The sequence below is a fragment of the Grammomys surdaster genome, unplaced genomic scaffold (genome assembly GCF_004785775.1).
Source record: "Grammomys surdaster isolate TR1022 unplaced genomic scaffold, NIH_TR_1.0 125807, whole genome shotgun sequence".
NCBI classification, from domain to species: Eukaryota; Metazoa; Chordata; class Mammalia; order Rodentia; family Muridae; genus Grammomys; species Grammomys surdaster.
In genome coordinates this window covers 2,059,117-2,080,095 of record NW_021620638.1, presented here as the reverse complement: position 1 = coordinate 2,080,095, position 20,979 = coordinate 2,059,117, and positions in this window count along the sequence as shown.

Below are 20,979 nucleotides of genomic sequence, written 5' to 3'. Positions count from 1 at the left end.
CACTGGTGCACCAGGTTTTGTGTTCTTTGGTCTATCACAGGCTCCTTACCAGGGGCAGCTAAATGTGTGTGTGTGTGTGTGTGTGTGTGTGTGTGTGTGTGTTATCTCCAGGAAAAATATCACTGAAAAAGCACAGAAGTTGGCATTTCACTGCTTTCCTTCCTATGAGCCAGCTCTAATATTCTTTCTGCCCATTCTTAAATGTTCTTTGGATGGAGGAGATTAATACAAATGACTCATCTCTAGCTAAAAATTCACAGTTACTTATATTTGGTACTTAGACCTGTTGTAAGTCTTTGTTTTAACATTACCCACATAAAAAGAGCCTTCTCTAGGCAAAGTTAGAACAATACACATTGATGGGTATGACCATCAATATTTGGATGGAAGTTTTACAAAATCACCCATTTAACATAATAACAAGGCATGCTACCCTCTAGGACCTATGATATCACTAATTTTAGAAGAGGTTTACAGTGCCTAGCACTAAATCTCTCCTGTTGAGCAGACCTCATATTCTATCTATTACTTATCCAGGCTACTATTGCAACAGTGGCTTACAGGCTCTGGTCCAGCTAGTCCAACAGTGGCTATCTATCTACCAATGGAAAGTCTAAGAATCTACAAGTTGTCTAGCCTTCAAGGCTGGATGTCTCGGCTGGTCTTCAATATATGCCAGAATCCTGAAGAAACACTCTAATGCCAGTGAAGGAGTGAATATGCTAGCAAGAGCAAAGACAAGCAGGCAATGGTCAAGTGCTATCTTCTTTCATGCACTTCATTTAGGCTCCCAGCAGAAGCTTTGGCCCAAATACAAGACGGATCTTTCCACTTCAAGTATTCATTCAAGAAAGAATTCTTACACACTTGTACCCAGTCACTTGAGTTTAGTTCATTAAAGATGTAGTTAAGTTGACAACTAAGAACAGCTATCACGAGCACTGGTTCCTTCTGGTCTAGGCCAGAGCACTGAGCAGATTCCAGGCAACTGCTCTGCATCCAATCTCACAAAACGCAGAGGAAGTGGGCCTCCCAGGAGCTATAACCCAAGAAGTATCTTAGGTAGGAGACAGCAACTGCCCCATCAAAACAGGGAGTAACTGGGACCCACTAGGACCCAGGAATTCAATCCTGGCTCCAAGCACTGGTCCTTTCTGGTCTGGGCCCCTGCACTGAGCAGATCTTGGGCCCCAGCTCTAACCCTAGAAGTAACACTCACCCCACATGGTTCTGAAACAACCAAGATAATAGGAAAAACAGGCTCCAGTAAGAGACAGGGCAGGTAACACTAAGGTGATCCAGATGGCGAAAGGCAAGGACAAGAACATAAGCATCAGCAATCCAGGGTACTTGGCATCATTAGAATCTAGTTCTCCCACACTAGAAAGTCCTGAATTCACCATATCACCAGGAAAGCAACATTCAGATTTAAAATCACTTTAATTGATGATGATAGAGGACTTTAAGAAGGACATAAATAACACTCTCAAAGAATTTGAGGAGCACACAGGTAAACAGGTAGAAGCTCTTAAGAAAGAAACACAAAAATCCCTTAAAGAATTATAAGAGAACACAACCAAACAGGTGAAGGAATTGAACAAATCCATCCAGGACATAAAAATGGAAGTAGAAACAATAAAGAAAGCACAAAGGGGTACTACCCTGGAGATAGAAAACCTAGGAAAAAAAATCAGGAGTCATAGATGCAAGCATCACCAACAGAATACAGGAGACAGAAGTGAGAATCTCAGGTACAGAAGATACCATGGAAAAATATTGACACAGCTGTCAAAGAAAATGCAAAATGCAAAAAGTTCTAAACACAAAGCATCTAGGAACTCCAGGACAAAATGAGAAGACCAAACCTAAGGATAATAGGTATAGATGAGAGTGAAGATTCCCAACTTAAAGGTCCAATAAATATCTTCAACAAAATTATAGAAGAAAACTTCCCTAACCTAAAGAACAAGAAGCCCATAAACATACAAGAAGCCTACAGAACACCAAATAGACTAGACCAGAAAAGAAATACCTCCTGTCACATAATAATAAAAACACCAAATGCACAAAAAAAGGAAAGAATATTGAAAGCAGTAAGGGAAAAAGGTTGAGTAACATATAAAGGCAGACCTATAAGAATTACACCAGACTTCTCACCAGAGACTATAAAAGCCAGAAAATCCTGGACAGATGTCATACAGACCCTAAGAGAACACAAATGCCAGCCCAGGCTACTATACCTAGCAAAACTCTCAATTACCATAGATGGAGAAACCAAGATATTCCATGACAAAACCAAATTTACACAATATCTTTCCACAAACCCGGAATTACAAAGGATATTAGCAGGAAAGCTCCAATACAAGAAGGGAAATTATACCCTAGACAGAGCAAGAAAGTAATCCTCTTCCAACAAATCCAAAAGAAGATAGCCACACAAAGATAATTCCATCTCGAATAACAAAAATAACAGGAAGCAACAATCACTGTTCCTTAATATCTCTTAACACCAATGGACTCAATTCCCCAATAAAAAGACATAGCCTAATGGACTGGATCCGTAAACAGGACCCAGCATTTTGCTCCATACAGGAAACCCACCTCAGTGACAAAGACAGACACTACCTTAGAGTAAAAGGCTGGAAAACAATTTTTCAAGCAAATGGTCCTAAGAAACAAGCTGTAGTAGCCATTCTAAAACCTCCAGCCTGAGAACACAAAAGGAGGGACTCATGGCTCCACCTGTATAGGTAGTTGAGGGTGGCCTTGTCAGGAATCAGTGGAAGTGGAGGGCCTTGGTACCCAATAGTTTGCATTCCCTAGTGGTGGGGAATTTGAGAGCAGGGAGGTGGGAATGGGAGGATGGTGGAATCACACATTCATAGAAACTCCCAGAATTATATGGATTAGATATGATAGAGACAGGCCACCAGAAGACTAGATTCCAGAATTCAAACAAAAAAATCTTGATACTATAATTTGTTTTGAGAATTGTATATTGCAGAATACACAGCCTTGTTGTATCTACTCATCAAGCAAGCTGAGCAGACCTGCTCGAACCTCTGATGTCTTGGAATCTCAGCTGAATGCAATGAAGACACAGATGTCAGAGGCATATCAATTTACTCTTCCCCCACCCCTCTTCTAATATCTCAATGCCCATAACCAGCTTGAGGAAGTTAATGAAGAGTTGGCACCCCTATTCCATGGGCTTGGGGACTGAGGTGGTTAATATTGGGCTATCTTTCTAGGGAAAAGTAGTGGTTTTGTTGGAACAGGGAGGAATAGCTAGGATTTATTGCATAGCCATAACGCATTGGTAGAAATCTGTATAATTGTTATTAAGTTGAAGTTATAATTTCTTAAATGGTACAAAATTTACTTTTATTTCAAATTTAAGGTTTTCAGTGGTACAAGTTTCTTATTGATATAGAAGTGATATTAATATAGGCATTGTGCCTATATAACACATTTAAGAAAACAAGGCTTAGACCCAGGCCTTCTTTTAACTTTTTTTTAACTGATTTGAGATTGTTAGCCTGTGAGTTAAGTGTCTACAGCAAATTCATGGCTCTGAGTTTATTGTTAGGGTGTTTTCTATATTTTATTTAGAAATACTGAGAGGAGTTAACAGACAACAGTCCAGATTGCCTTACATGGATAGTTGGTTTTCGAAACATCAGAAGTCCACAGAATTGATGTTACAAACATTTCTGTATTAAGGTTCATTTTGATTAGAGACCTATCTGCTCCTGACAGCTTCCTGTCTTGGATTCTAAGAAGAAATTGAGCATCTTTGGAGTTACTCCAGTTGTGGTGAGACAGCCACTAGACAAGAATTGGCTCTTTTCATCTACAAATTATTGTCCTGAAAAGGACACACTTGTGGAATAGTTGGCTGATTATATCTGCCAATACAGAGCAATTAGCCCTTAATAATTCTGCATCACTAGGTCTGTCAGATGATCCTGGGCCAGAAGGCTGAAGATCAGATGCTCCAATGTTTTGTAGTATAGGGACTGTCCAGGTGTTCAGCGGTCTCTATAAATTGGCTAAGTTTTAGAAGCTATGCTTTGTGCTTCCCATAATTTCAGTTAATTCAGTCATTCTGGATTTATGACAGGGTTGAAGACTTATAGTCTCATAGCCAATCTCAGCTATTTACTTTGAGAGAAAAGACTTGAGAGGATAGTTTTCAGATGACATTCATCCTAAAGCCAAGAAAAAAAAAAGCCAGGTTCAGAACTAAGTCTTTTAGTTAGGAGAGATGACAGAGATTCTGGTTAGTCAACAAAATGATGGACTGGGTATTAGGTTTATCTTGTACCTTACTGATACAAATTGGTATAGTTATGTTTTAATTTTTTTTTGAGAGAAAAGTTTTATCTTAACAGGAAGGGTGATATGTAGGAGGAGCTTTAGTGGGAGGAGTAAAGAGAAAGGGGAAGAGTAGGGAGAGGAGGAGGAGCTAGGAGACAAGAGAGAGAGAAAGAGAGAGAGGGAGAGAGAGGGAGAGGGAGAGGGAGAAGGAGAGGGAGAGGGAGAGGGAGAGGGAGAGGGAGAGGGAGAGGGAGAGATAGAGATAGAGACAGAGACAGAGACAGAGACAGAGACAGAGATAGAGATAGAGACAGAGATAGAGATATGAACATGGAGGCAGATGTTCGTGTGTCTCCTCCAGTCAAAGATAGTTGGTATATCTAGGTTGGGCATTGGGTTACACTTCTGATTGTATGGGCATCTTGTTATTGAGCATTACCAAACTTATAAAGCCTTTGATTAACATTTAAAAAATAAAAATTAATAGATAAGAAAAAAGAAAAAACAGAACAACCATCACACGTGCCAACTTCTGGATATTACATGGCTGCTACACACATCATCTCACAGCAACTGGTTATCGTCATAAGACCTGCACAATATAAAACTAGTTAAAAAATGACTAGGTAGGAAAGGGTACCCAGAGGTCCCATAATTATCGACAAGGGATGGTTGCTGAAGAAGAGAGGGCTACTTTCCACTGAAGGTATGGCCGCAAGCTCATTTACATGTTTCAGTGGACTAATTGGATTCAGTATTATCAATTCAACTGAAATTGACAGACATGCGTTTTTGCAGGGAGGAAATGTGGGTGACACTATGGGGAGATGGCAAGAGGTATATTGGATGTATCTGGTTAAAATATATTGTATAGATGTTCAATATTTTCAAAATCAGTTAAAGAAATCCATGTGACTTTGAAGTTAAATGTTCTGGGTCTCAGGGAGAATTTGGACAAATCATTTTTCTTTTTCTAGAAAAATAAAGAATTGTCACCTTTAAATATGGTGAACAACAATTTCAAACACAAAGTTTAAGAAAAAAATCATTGATATGAAAACATGAAGCGACAATGACAAACCAGGATTAATGAGGCACAGGTACTGTAAAGAACTAAATTGGGGTTGGGGAAACTGGGATGGAGGAACCATCATGGGAGGGGAGGGAGGAAAACAAAGAGGGGAGGGGAGAGATGGTTAAATAACACTAAGGATGTTTGAAGAAACCAAAGGGAATCATAATTTATATTTACTTAAAATGACACACACACACATTGTGTATTTAAATAGAGTTAACCACCTGGGATAGCAATGATCCCCCCACAGAGGTCATAGACTATCTAAAAAATTCCAGTGCTGGGCATGGAACCACTTTCATGTTCTGGTCTTGGAGTAGAAGAGACGCCCTCTCTTCCCGCAAAGTTACTGTCTTTGTCCTTTGGTTGCAAAAATTGAAAAGTAGACTCTCTTACTGAAGACAGTACACACTTTAGACACTAGCCAACAATGAAGAAATGGGCTTCATAAGACTAAAAGGCTTCTACTACACACCTAAAGAAACAATTACTTGGATGGAGAGAAAGCCCAAAGAATGGGAACCATTGACAGTTATACAGGCAATTAAGGAATTTAAGGAATTCTGAGAGTGGAAAGACAGGAACAAAGCAATTAAGCAATTCATTATATAATACCAAGTGAATGTGTGTGTGTGTGTGTGTGTGTGTAACAACAATAAAAATGAGGCCATGAACTTGAAAGAGATCAAGAAGGACTATTGGGGGGGGTTTAAAGGGAGATAAGAAATAATAGGGAAGTATTATAATTATATTAATATCTCAAAAACTAAAAGAAATAGCTTTAAAAAATTATGTTTAAATGATAGAACCTCAACTAATTTAATACACTTTCAGAGTAGAATATTAAGGGTACATGATAGGGACATGAATCATTTTTAGTGAAAAATTGTTTTTGGCATGAAATTCAGAAAAGAAAACATCACATTGCTGGACGAAAACTGAAGAAAAAGCAGTGGTGTGAAGCCCAGCAGAAAAAACCTTTCGGGCTCTCAGAGTCTGAACTACCAACCAAGGAACGTACATGGGCTGGACTCAGGCGTCCCCACACATACATAGCAGATGTGCAGCTTGGTCATCACGTGGGTCCTGAACAACTGGAACTGGGGATGTCCCAAAAGATGTTGCCTGCTTGTGGTATATGTTCTACTAGCTGGGCTGCCTTGTCTGGCTTCAGTGGAAGAGGAAGTGCCTAGCCTCGCAGAGACTTAAAGTGCCAGTCAGAGTGATACCCAGGGTGGTCCCATCCTCTCAGAAAAGAAGGGAGGATGAGGGAAGGATTGTGGGAGGGAGTGATTGGAAGGAGGACAGTGAGCAGATGTGATGTGAATAAGTAAAAAAAAAATTAAATTCAATTAAATTAAAAGAAAAAGACCCCCCCCTCACTGAATGGAAGCCACAAGACGAGCATAGGATGTATGTGTTCAAGCTCTTACCCCGTGATTGTTTGACAGTAATTGGGCTGTCTGGGACATGCAGTGGCTCCCCAATGATTATTTTAAAAGAAGTTCCCTGAGCATCCTATTGAGTCTACTCTGACTGTGCAAAATGACTGATCCCCCATGACTGAAAAGTGCTGGTGTCAAGCTTGTTCCTAACCACTGATTTGATTCTTCTCTCTCCAACCCTCTTGATATGTTTCCCTTTCTCCTCTGCCTTCCCAGATTAACTTCTAGTGTACCTAATATTGCTAAGAATCTGGAAGATTGTTGCCTCAGCCTGAAGTCTTTTCACTGGAAGCCTCAGGCAATTTTCTGGATCCAGAGTTGGGTCCAGGCTTCACTAAAAGCATACTAGAGTCCTGATTGGATTCCGTGCTTCAAATCATTATATATTTTAGGAGGGCTGCTACAGGTCATTTCTCAGGTTCAAGTTTCTTCATTCACAACTCAGTCTGCCTTCTATTTCTCTATCATTTGTCTTGTAGCTCCTTTACTTCTTGGCCTGACATGGTACTGTGTACCAATGACAAAGCTGGCATCCTCTACACTAGTAGCAAATTCTAGGATGATGTTAAGCCACCAAATTATAGGGCCTGCAGTTTCCAGTACTGTAGCTATCCAGATTTCTCCCACTGTGAGTCTCTGTCACTAATGAATTCAATATGTGCTTGATTTTGGTTGATCTCCCAATGCCCTCAGTCAGGAACCTGTGGCACCATCTGTACTGGCACAGCCTCCCACCTCCAAATGCATCTGACCAAACGGCTTGAAGTCCATCCCAGTCTTCTTGACTTATTTCAGGTAGAAGTAGAGCATGGGTTATCTGCCACAATGTCTGCTCATGGACAGACCTGATCTCATTATCAGCCCCCCCCCCCATAACAAATAAGTCTAATCAGTCATGCCCAGTTAGATATATACTAATAACCAAGTAAATCATGCCTTTAAAGCCAAGATAGCCCAGGATGGATAGTAGATTGAGTATAGAAGGAGCACTGATTTGGGTTTTTCCTTTCTACCTTCTCTGCTCAGCAGTAAATAATTGTCAGAGAAAGGCAGGGGGGGAGGGAGGGAGGGAGGGAGGGAGAGAGGGAGGGAGGGAGGGAGGGAGGAAGGGAGAGAGGGAGGGAGGAAGGGATATGCTATTTTAGCACAGCTAACATGAGTGATATAGCAGACATGGAAAAGTATCTCTGTATAGAAGATGACATTTTTCTCAGCAGCTTGCCCCTTTCTTACATTGGCATGGACTCTGGTCATGTGTGCTATACATCTGGGTGAACTCCCCTGATTTCTCTGTATTCTAATATTTTATGTGCTTTGGAATTCTGTGAAACTATTTCATTCCTTGGGTTTGGGTGATTTATCTTCTACCAAATGCAGATAAACCCTTGCCATGCGTGGAGATGCTGATTTGCATGAGAGACCTACTGGAGAGCTGTCACCATTCCAATTTGACCACAAGCTGAGTCCTATGTGTGGAATACTTTTGAATTGGCTTTTTGAGGCAGGTCATACCAGCAATGCATAAAAAAATAAGACCATGTGTGGCAGGGATTCTGGGGACATCAGAGTGTTATAAACTACAGAGAAGCCGACTAAAACATTTCTGTGTGTTTTTCCTACAGTCTGTCACAAATAATTATAAAGTTCTGGTCACCCAGGTGCATTTATTATTTATAATTAGACGAACCAGAAATGTAATGTGACCCTGAACTTGAAACAGAGCATTTTATCTTGGTTGTCTCTATTAAAGGTGGCTTACTTTGAGAGAATGAAAATAAAATACTGCAAGTTTAGAAAGAAGGCTCATTACAATATTTGTTAGATCAAAATTCATATTAAAAAACAGTGACCCAGCATATGGTAATATTAGCCTTGTAAAAACTGAACCCTAGCTGAGTCAAAACTTTGACTGCCCAAGGCTGTCTTAAACAGCTAATCATGTGGATTCATACACTTAAACACAAAGAACATTCCAGCAGCACTCGGAGGGCAGTAAATCACACAAACCACATGCCATATCGTATGCCTTTGTATGTACCTTGACCAATATTCAGGTAAGATGCACAATGAATCATCTTGCATATGAATAAAAGTCTAAGAGAATGCAGTTGTAGACAAAGTTCCTACTGCATCCAACTTCTGTGGCTTTCCCCACAAATATGCTCACATAGAAAAGTTTGCCATGGAAAGAGAATACAGCATTCCTTTGAAGAGACACAAGATGCAAATTTAGGAAATGGAATTTGCAGCATATTGAGTTTCTGCCTCTGGGAATTTTCATCCATCACATTTCATTATTAGGATCCATACTCAAGTCTAACTCTACTGAGTAGGATCCTGGTCATAACAAATGCTGTATTTTCATAGCTCTGCTCTACTGAGTAGGAACCTGTGCATAACAAGTGCTGTATTTTCATAGCTCTTAATGCAGCTCTATGCAAAATCTTTTTAAAAACATTTAAGAATAACAAGTGAAAAAAAAACACAGGGCTGGCCAAGTTTTAAAAATGTATTCATGTTTTTTATAAAAATTTCCGTAGATATATAGACTATTTAGAGCATAGACTGTCTGTAGATGATGAGATTTAGTCAATATTTTTCCATGTTCTTTTCATAATCATTTGTAATTTTTCTGCAGTGATGTTGAATTGCATATACAATAATGATACCAAGTAAAAGATGTGTACTATTTCTAAGCACTCAACCTCTGGCTTATGAAATGAATGTAGGCATACCATTGCAGAATGATTTAGCTATCAACTGAACTACTGGTTATCTTGCTTTTAAGCCCCAGGTGGATTAAAGAGAAACCCTTGTTGGCTATTGATATGAGTGCAATGGCCTCACTTCATGGGGAGTTTGAATAAAGCTCACAGTGTGGGCATGGGCTACTTTTTACACAGCCATACTCACTCTGCTCTGTGATGTTTTTTGCTTTTTCTTTTTTTCTTTTCTTCTCCAATTGGGCAGGAATACTTATCACCATTACTTTTTATTTTCAATGTGGTAGATGGAGTCTATTTTCCCAAAATGAATATATTATATTATAGTCAGGATAAGAACATGTTCCACATGAGAGATGAAAAAAATCTTCTATAAGTTTGGTCTTTTTCAAGAGCAAGAGAAAGCACCCATTTATTTGAAACTTTTCTCAGCACATTTCCAGGAGGGAGGCATGTATAATACATAAGGAAAGGTTTTGGTGATTTTATGTGCATAGTCTAGCTGGTAAGAGGAAAAAAATCACATGAATTGATCTCCTATCTTCTCCATACAACCCAAAATCTGTTTCCTACCTAGAGATAACCAGCTAATCACACACTTCTTAGGAAGCACACTATGAGGTGTGTGCATATTTATGAAGTAAGTTCATAAATGTGCACATTTAAATTATTTTCTGATGATTTTAACTGCAGAAATCAGAGGAACTGGAAGAAAAACCACGCCTGCATTATTTCCTCAAAATATGAATGGTTGCAGTGCTGAATAGGGCTAAGGCAGAGCTTGGCTTTCTCTAATTGCATATTCCAGAAGAGTCACATCTGTGTCAGTACTCATTATCAGAATACTGTAAGACAAAAGCTAATAAGAAGTTATAAAGATTGTTGTAGGATTAGAGGAAAATTACTCTGAAAATATAGACTTGCTTCTGGGAAGTTTTCAGGTGGTTGACTTGATAGCAGGGAAGAGAACTTAGTGGTGGGTGTGTATAAGCAGTTTATACTCAAAGACACTAATAATTCAAAGGGCAAGGGACAGAAGATACTGATCATAAGACAACAAGTGTTCCAAGATTGTCAGATGGCTAGGCAACACAGATGCCTTAGGCACTATCCTCCAGATTTGCTACAATGATGTTTACAGATGAGAGACCTAGAGGGCAGAGACTGTCCCACTCACCAAGCTCAGAAATAGAAGATCCAAGGTTTTCGATGATCTTTCTTTGATTTTATGGTTTCTTCTTCCATGGAACTGTAACACCATCAGCCTTCTAATCAGACTTCAACGGTAGCTTCTACACTTTCTATAGAGCTGCTGCATAACAGATGCAATCAGTGGTCATGGCTGGCTGATGCTTAAATCTGCGTACCATTGAATGAATTTTTGTGCCCAATATAAGTTCATACAGCATGAAAAAATCCAAATGCCTTTTGTCACCATATATATACTTCCTGTCCATTCTTCCCCAAAAGGTGTTATAGTACAAAACATTTTAAATTCAATAAAGAAATCTACTCAGCTTTGATACAATTCCAAACCAGAGGAACTCTTGTGTTGGGGTTTGCATCAAAGCACTGAAATGATATGTGTCCCTTCCTAGACTGTAAACCGCAATGCCTCAATTCAGATGACCTCAAGGCCTGACCAGAAAATACTCAGTGGCTTCTTCCGGTTACCTTTTCATGCTGGCTTGTCCTTAATATAGCTAATGTTCCCCAGATGTATCAGTGGCTGGCTTTGTTAACCCCTTTGTGGTCTTACATGAACTTTAGCTTCCTTTCATAGACACATGAAGGGAAATATTCCCTAAGGGAGAAATATAGTAAAATAAATTACATGAAAAAAAATGTATGTATGTATGTATGTATGTATGTATGTATGTATGTATATATGTATATGCACATATATATGTATATACATATCTATATCTATATATATGCAATTGTGTGTATGTATATAGTATTTGATAAAGTATGGTATAATAAATTCTACATGTGCCATTATTTAACTTCAGCAAACGTATTTTAATAGTTTTAATGAAACTTCTTTCCCAAATTATTATGCAGCAAATTCCAGGTAGTTTTCTATAAATACCATTAGGTGTCCTTCATGGAACTCTTGTAGACACCCAAATCCTCACGTACTCAGATCTTTCAGTAAAATTAAATAGGATTTGCATACAACATACATATGCTCCAGTAAGTTGAAATCACCTGCACATTTTGCATGATGCTTAGGTTAATACAATAACATATAAATAGCTATTATGCTGTATCATTTATGGAATTACCATAAGTGTCTATCTGTTTAATACAGATGAAGGTTATTTTAAGTATTTTTTTTATTTGAGTGAACCCATGGGACACAGAAACAGATGGCCAACTATATTTTATGAATAAATATTTCAAAAAATAACCAAAGAGACAAGGCTCATCTGTTTTTATAAAACTACAATGCTATAATTAATTATAATATAATTAATGAATATCATTCAGTATCCAGACAGATAAAATTTCCAATTATGGTTTTAATGTCTTTTTTTTCTAGTTTATTTGAATCCAGATCTAAGTAAAGCTGATTGTAAGCATTAACACACAACATCAATGTCTCTTGCTCTATTGCTTTCCCCTTCCACTTTTCTTTTCATCTTTGTAGTTCATTTGCTAAAGGGATTTATCTGCTTGACCTGCTGCCCCTGCCCTTTGTTCTATACAATTTCTGTGAAAGAGTAAAGGCTCTGGAGACTCAGGCAGGTCCAGATTTGATTTCGCAGAGATGACTCCTTTAGAGGAGTTTAATTCTTCCTGCAAAACACACTAGGTACTTGGCTGTTCTCCTCCTTTGGCATTGTCAGTAATTAGTACCCAGTTCTAAAGACCATAATTCACTCCGAGTTATAGAAGGTGAGATTGCAATTATACTGTTTATATTTTAGTAGTTTGCTGAAAAATCATAATTAAAAAATATATATTGTGTTGCCAAAAGGTTCTACTATTAACGGGGTTTAAAAATAACTAGTTGGTTCACTGTAATTATCCAAGAGTTGACTTTTAAAATGTCATTTTCTTTAGTTTGTGTGTATTCATTATACATACTGTTGTGCTTCATGAAGACAAGTTCAGTCAAGTATTCCATCTCTGCCCCCTTCTCCTTTCCCCTGATAGTTCCCTTATATATGTAAATATATGTATCCCCATATATATGTAAAATTGCGTTTACTTGTATGTGAGGGTGTGGCTGGGGAATCCAAGAAGATAAATTCAGTTAGTCATGGTGGTAAGTACCTTTACCTGATGAACTGTCTCCCTGGACTCCCCCACCTTCATTTTAAACTTAGAAAGTAATAGGATTATACATGGGATTAAAAAAAAACATTTTTGTTGGTTGATTCCTGTCCCTATCTTGCTCTGTCCTTATCTGCCCAGGTCCCTTTCTAGGCTGAGTCCTTTCATCCTTAATACTCCCCTCTCTCCCACTCTGCTCTATCCTCTTCCCAGCACAGTTCCTTACAGCCACTCCCTCCACGCCAGAATCCAGGGCAGGCCTTAGCTGACAGTTTCCTAATGCAGACTCTCAGATCTTTGCCATAATGCATGTAATCCTTTTTAGCTTTCTTGTTATATAGTATGCTGAACTTCAGTGGTGGCCTTGCTTTTTTATTTTCTGTCAAATAGTTGGAGTTAGTTATGCTCTGCACCTGTCTCCAACACTAAATTTTGACTGCCGAAGCTATGGGTATGCTGATTCTTGTGTGTTCTTTTATATGAAAACAATTGACAGCAATATTTTAAATTCAAGTGTAACAAGTCTTTAGTTCTTTGTTCTTCTTTCTTATATCTACATTTTCTTTTCCTGTTGCAAAGAATCTTTCTTTGGGGCTAAGAGCGTAGTCTGTGCTTAGTATGCAATGGCCTGGATTCCATCCTCAACATTGTATATCCTCTCCCCCAAAGAGAGGCACAGGAGTCTGTAGGTATTATATAAAGTAAGTATGCATTATAGATACATCTATTGAATAACAAACCATCACTACTACTGATATTATTACAGCTTTGAAATCTTCCTTGTATAAGCTTTTTTCTTTAGGATGTATTTTATGAGGGCTATAAATTTAAAAATATCGTTAGAGGCTGAGCATAGAGGTAAAGTGGGAGGCAGAGGGAGGCAGAGGCAGATTTCTGTGAGTGACAGACCATCCTGGGTTATATAATGAATTATATAGGATACCCAGAGCTGCATAGGAAAAGCCTGCCTAAGATTTTACACATGCATATATTATATTATATTATATTATATTATATTATATTATATTATATTATATTATATTATATATTATACTATATTATGTCACACATCATATATAATATATTTGAAGTGGAAATTTTTCTTTGTGTCATATGATGCAGACTCATATGATGTTTTGCTGAAGCAAGACCCATGAGAGGACACATGGTACTTGGAGAGAAGACTCAACAGACAGTGACAGGGTGCTTGCATTTCTTACCCTGCCTGCATCATTTTGCTAGTCTTGCTCCTTAGCTGATCTTCATTTCATTGAGAGAGGCACAGCAGATAACTTCTCCTGGGATTCCTCCTGGTTCTGGTTGCTCCTGCTGACTTGTGCTGGTTCAGTGGAAGCTTGGCTGTTTCTGCTGGATCCTGCTAGAGGTGCTGATTTGTGCTTGGTAAACTGTACTGCTGCTATCCTGACACTACTGAACTGGACTGCTGGTATCCTAAAAACAGAGATTAAAATTGCTCCGAAAACCTATTTCTAAAAAGGTCCATATCTCCTCGTCCTATTTACCACCTTTACTCCTCTGCCTTTGTACAGTTATCTAGAAGTGAGGCCGAAGCATTTGAGAATTCTTATTAAAGGAGGTTTTGAAAAATCTAAGCCTACATATATTATATATTATATTACACAAATAGTGTGCATATATATACATATACATATATATGTGTGCACATATATACACATATATATGTGTGTATATATATATACTTTATACATATATAATTTTAGTACTAAACTATATTTTCCAATTTTAATTATTATTAAATTTTCCCTTATAAAGTATGTTCATATTTCAAAGTCAACCTTATAAAACAAGACAACTTCAGGGAGTTTGTCTCCTGTTCCCATTCCTTCCTATGCACTGCTCACTCCGTGCATTTGTAGGGTGGTATAGACATTAGGATTGCCCTGTGTTCCATTGTATATTGTCCATTGCTACCATGAACTGTGTCAGTGTTCACTCTGTGATGTTGACTTGATGTGGCACGGGTCATTTTTATCATCTGATATCTTAAGAATAATTTATTGACTGCTAATATGAGTTTGGTTTTATTCTTTAACAATAACTTAGCTATATTAAAAAGACATGGATATATGTGGGTTAGATTTTATTTATGTTTTATTCCAGAATGTAGAAAGTGTTGTTATTAAAATCTCGAGCCATTTTCAAGTTCTCAGATGTTTTCTCTGTATGTCAAAGGAAGTTTCTTACCATCTTTAAGGAAGAAGCATTTTCTCAGCCTTTGTTAGGGTTCTTTCTCTATATTCCAGCCATGTGGTATGACTTGCCACGATGCATTATTTTTAGGAAAGTTACTTTTATAATTGGATATTCTTGTGTACCTATCTAAATGTGTCAATGTTTCCTCTTGCCAACTCATCTTATGTATGCTATTTCTTCTTCCTGCACTTTATAAGAGAGAAACAGATTTCTAGAAGGTTGGCATCAGACTCATGCCTACTAACAGACTAGCTTTTAGAAGCAAAATTTTCTGAACTGTATTCCAAGAATGGAAGTGAGTGACAAGAAAGGTGAATTGAAAGCAATTTTTTTAAAACTCTATTTTCTTAAGTGGCCAAATAAAAACATCACATGAAATTTATTACTGCTTTTGAGCTGATGTGGATTTTCCAAAGTATAGTTTACTAAATAGTCCTGGGGTGTTACTTATAATTCGCTCCTAAGCAAAGCTTTATTTTCCCTAAGTTTCACATTTCCTTTTCTCTATGCAGCTACCACAGCTAAGCTTTCTATTCTCTCACTGCCTTCCAGGCTACCGAACCAAACAGTAGCTGAAAGCAAACATCATACACAGATGTGTCATATTGTGTGTTCTTTGTCTTGGTCCTGATTTTTATTTTAAATGTTTTTAAATGTTGGTATCACAGGGAAAACTTGCAAAGAAGATTTACTCAAAATTGAGTTGCAATGCCCATCTTTTTTTTTTCTGGGAAAGTCTTGATATTCTGTAAGATACTGGTTCTGAAAGGGGATGTGACATAAAACCCACTCTCCTTGTATTGACTGCTTTATTTGTAAAACTCAAGATTCTCTTTTACTACTTTAAGTCTTGAGTTATTTGTTCAAAATAAACAGCTTACTTTCTGAACCATGCTGCCTCTTTTTATTTTGATAAATATTAATTAAAAATTTGAAAAAATTGATAATCATTTTCTCCTCCACATTTTGCTTGATCTCCAAACTTCCCCAGGCATGAGGAAATGTCCTGTGTTCTCTTGGTGAACGTGCATCAAAATGCGCATGATTTCATTCCCCTTTGTCAGATGCCTCTGGAAACAAATGTCAAACTCTAAATCAAGAATCAAATCTACAAATAATTCCTTTCTTTGCAGACAAGGAAAAGGGTGGCCTAAGACTTTCAATAAAAGAGATTTAGAGATAATATGTAACTGTTACTTGTAATGATTGAAAACACGTTCTGTCCAAAAGTCATATTCTGATATGGTTATTTAGAAAATGTAGTATCCCTAAGATAAAATAAAGTACAGTAACTAAATGCTAAGTGGAAATTCATCCTTCACCAATGTTGGTATATCAAATTCATCAAATGTAAGAGAAAGGAAGATACATCAAAAGGCTAGACAATGCCAATCTGTGTCACATATGGCATATTGCTATATGAATTATTACAAGAGAAAGCCTTCTTCAATATAAGCTCATATGAACTAGTTGTAGTGGGTAACCAAGCCACAAACCTTGAATTAAAGATATAAAGAAATTAAGCTGCCGGGTGGTGGTGGCGCATGCCTTTAATCCCAGCATTTGGGAGGCAGAGGCAGGCGGATTTCTGAGTTCGAGAGTTCGAGGCTAGCCTGGTCTACAGAGTGAGTTCTAGGACAGCCAGGGCTACACAGAGAACCCTGTCTCGAAAAATCAAAAACAAAACAAAAAGGAAAAAAGAAAAAAAAAAGACTCAAACCTTCTTCTCAGTGGCTAGCATATAAAGTGTGATGCAGGCTGTGAGGGGGAATTGGAATAAAAATATGGTCTTATCAGGCTGTAACCTTTATGAAATATAACACTAATCCATCAGGCAAGTTATATCTATTGGTGCACTAGTAGTACAACTGGTTACTGAGTAAATCTCTTACTGGATCTAAGTCCTGCACTACAAGAGGGAATCATGTTAAGTACAGTAAATTCAGCTATAAATTGTATCTGATGAGGTCTTTTGCCTTAGGAAAGAAGAAAACACTATTGATTAGCTGGACTGACATAACATCAGACCACCTTTTAGTAACTTTGTTTATACCCATAAACAAAGGCTACTCTGAGCTTTAATCGAGAATCTTCTCCTGTCCTATTCTCTTCATGAATGAACAAAGGTGAATGAAAAAATCTGTGGCTGCGCTAAGATGCTGAGAATAAAGGGCAGCTGAGGCTCATCTCTAAACAAGATATTGATACCATCCATTTAAGCCTCAGGGAACATTATGGAAGGGGGAAGGCAGAAATAACGTAAGGCTGAAGACTGGGAAGAGGTTTGCAGATATGTCATCTTTTAAGCACAATGTAGCCATGATAATCATGAATCCACAGTGCCTGTGACTACTGACACTGAGACCACACAACTCGTATCCTCCTAATAGTCAGCCGTGGATAGGGAAAGAGCATCATTATTAGACAGAGTTAGCATTTTGTAGGTAAAATTTGTATTGGTGAGTTTTTGGTGCTGTAACAAAGCACCATAACCAAAAGGTTAACTATGGAAGAAAGAATTTATTTGGGTTTATAGTTTCAGAAGGTTAGCTTCCATAAAAGTGTGTTGGAAAGCATGATACCAAGTGGCAGGCATGCTGGTAGGAACAGAAGATTAGAGATCACATCTTTAACAGTAGATATTGGGTGGAGAGAGTGAACTGGGAGTAGCTTGAAGCTATGGTTTCTCAAAGCCTATCCCAGTGATGTACTTCTTCCAGCAAGGCTACAATTAGTTCCTCAAATAGCATCAGCAACTGGGCACCATTTGTTCAATTAACTGGGCCTATGTAAGACATTTCTCATCCAAACCATGATAGACTCATTCATCTTGAAACCGAAGGTATCTTTGACCCAGTCTCCCCACTCATTCCTCCAACATCTATGAAAATCATTTTGTTCCAAGTTCAACTCTTTTTAACTTACCACAAGAAGCATATCATGCAATATTTGTCTTCCTGTGTCTATATTATTTCCATTGGCACCAAGTAATCACAAATGGCAGGACTTCCTGTTTCTAAATGTCAATTTATAATATTAATATAGTATAACTAATATAATTTATATATTAATTTATAATATATTTTTAATATTGCAATATGCAAAAATTGATGGGTTAATTTTAACCTTTAATTCATTAATTCTTTGATGGGCTAAGGCTGTTTCATATGTTGGCTCTGAGCATACAGTAAGTTTTTAATTCACTCAAAAAAACAAATTGACCTTCAAACACTTGTTCACTTGAGAAAATAATGTCTTGATCTTTCAGCCAATGGGAAATATGATCATAACTTATATTGCTTTTGTGATAACTTTAGAAGTCAACTCTGAATAGTTTCTTCCTTTCTTGTTATTCTTAGTGCAAATAAACTGGGTTTTTTAACCTTAGAGAATTGATATTTGACTTGACATTCTGAAGTATTTAGAAAGTGGCTAATGATCATACATTGTATGGTGTGGATATAAAAATTGCCTGGGATATGAATGAAAGGCTGGGTGAAATTTCCTAAATCATTTGAACTTTTGGCAAATTATAACAGCTTTGGTCTGTTGTATTACTCAGTTGACTAGAATTAGTATTTTACTTGTAATTTGAAGAACCTGAGGTTGGAAGAGAAATATTTGAGGTTGGACTTTTATTTGTGTGAAATTTCTCTTTATGAATTGTGAAGTCAGCATGAACACTTGAGCTGAATTCTAAGAACAACACTCGTTTCTCTCTTCCTGCTGATTCTCTTCTCAGACCCGTTCTATAGTCAAATGAAGTGGTCAAAAGCAGTTACATGTATTTTTACACATTTAATGTGTGTGCACTTGTGTGTGTATGTGTGTACATACGTGCATGTGCCTCTGTGTATGTGTGTGTGTAAAAATTATACTGAGAAGCTTTTGAGATGAGAACTGAGTGTTAGCTTTTTTCAGACACCAAATTCAAGAGATCAGGCTTGGTGGCAGCTACCTGTACTTGACAATCCATTTCACGAGTCCTAAAAGCAGTTACTAAGTAAGGGCAAGTTCAGCTTCCTTGTGGTCAGACATCTGACGTTAATTGCAACAAGGAGGATAAATGTTGACACTGTACGCAGAACTAAGCGGAATTGACTTTCATAAGCTCATAAGAGTTCACAGCTTTCTTGTTTATACACGAATTCTCACAGGAAGTCAGAACTAGGGAGTGTTTTCTGTCATTAATTGTTTTTATTGCAATGATATTCTTCAAGGGGATAGATGTAACTTCAAATGTCACAGTTGGCTTAAAGGAAAGAATGCAAAAGACAGGAAGGAATTAACTTGCTTTCCAGCTTTGATGCACCCACCCCCACTTCCACATCAGAGTCCTGTTGGAGCTGAATTACTCAGATAGTTATCTCCAAATCACACAGCCCCATCTCTCTGCAGCTTCATATTTTCCTTAACTGCACTGCAACTCCAACAACAAAAAGATCCAGAATTATCATCAAATAAAACACACAAAAGGTTTTGTTTAGCTTCCCTCCACCTCCTATCAAATGAATTTCTTGGAAGTGAGATCATTATTAATAATGTTGCTTTTTGGTAAAATCATCCTTATAATTTCACAAAAGTTAGAACAAAAGAGACAGTAGACTGAATGCCATCCACAGCCTCTCAGTCCTGTTTGAGGATATAATCTTTGTAAAGAGCAGGCCTTCCTTGTGTAGTGCATCCATGTGAACCACAAAGTAAGCCATCACCAAGAGACTGCTCTCAGTCCACAGTGACCTCATAGCTCTACTGGGGCCATCTTGTAATTCTTTTCCCAGCCTCTGTCAGCTGCACTTCACACTTACCAGCTCAAGGAATCACTGGGATCAGTTTTCACTTCTATTGTTCTACAGTATTTTCTTTTTTTTTTTTTTCGGATGCATATGATGTTTTTTTTTTTTTATTGGATGATTTATTTACATTTCCTATGTTGTCCCCTTACCCCATCCCCCACCACCCCCTCGGAACCCCCAATCCCCTCGCCCCTCCTCCTTCTTCTCTGTGGATGTAACCTCTATCTACCCCCCCCCACTCCCACCTCCCCACCCTCAAAATTCCCACCCCCTGGGGCATCCAGCCTTCATGAGGTCAAGGTTCTCTTCTTCCACCTATGCCCAGCAGGGCCCTCCACTTTTACATATTCAGCTGAAGCCCTGGATCCCCCCCTAAGTGCTCCCACGATGGTGGTTTAGACCCTGGGAGCTGTGGTTGGTTGGTATTGTTGCTCTCCTCATGGTGCAGTAAATCCTTTCAGCTCCTTCAGTCTTCACTCTAACTCCTCTATTGAGAACCCCATGATCAGTTCAATGGCTAGTTGTGAGCATCTGCCTCTGAATATGTCTGACTCTTGAAGGCCTCTGAGGAGATATCCATATCAGGCTCTTATCAACATGCACTTCCTGTCTTCCACATCAGCATCTACCTTTGGTGATTGCACATGGGATAGATACTCAGGTGGAGTGGTCTTGAGACGGCCCCTCCTTCAGTTTCTGTCCCTCACTTTGTCTCCATATTTGCTCCCTTGAGTATTTTGTTGCTCCTTCTAAGAAGGACCGAATCACCCTCACTTGGTCTTCCTTCTTTATGGGCTTCATGTGGCCTGTGAGTTGCATCTTGGGCATTTCAAGGTTCTAGGCTAATATCCAATAATCAGTGAGTGAATACCATGTGTGTTCTTTTGTGATTGGCTTACCTCACTCATGATGATAATTTCTAGTTCCATCCATTTACCTAGGAACCTCTCGAATTCATTGTTTTTAATAGCTGAGTAATACTCCATTGTGTAAATATACCACATTTTTTGAATCCATTCCTCAGTTGAAGGACATCTGGGTTCTTTCCAGCTCCTGGCTATTATAAATAAGGCTGCTATGAACATAGTTGAGCATATGTCCTT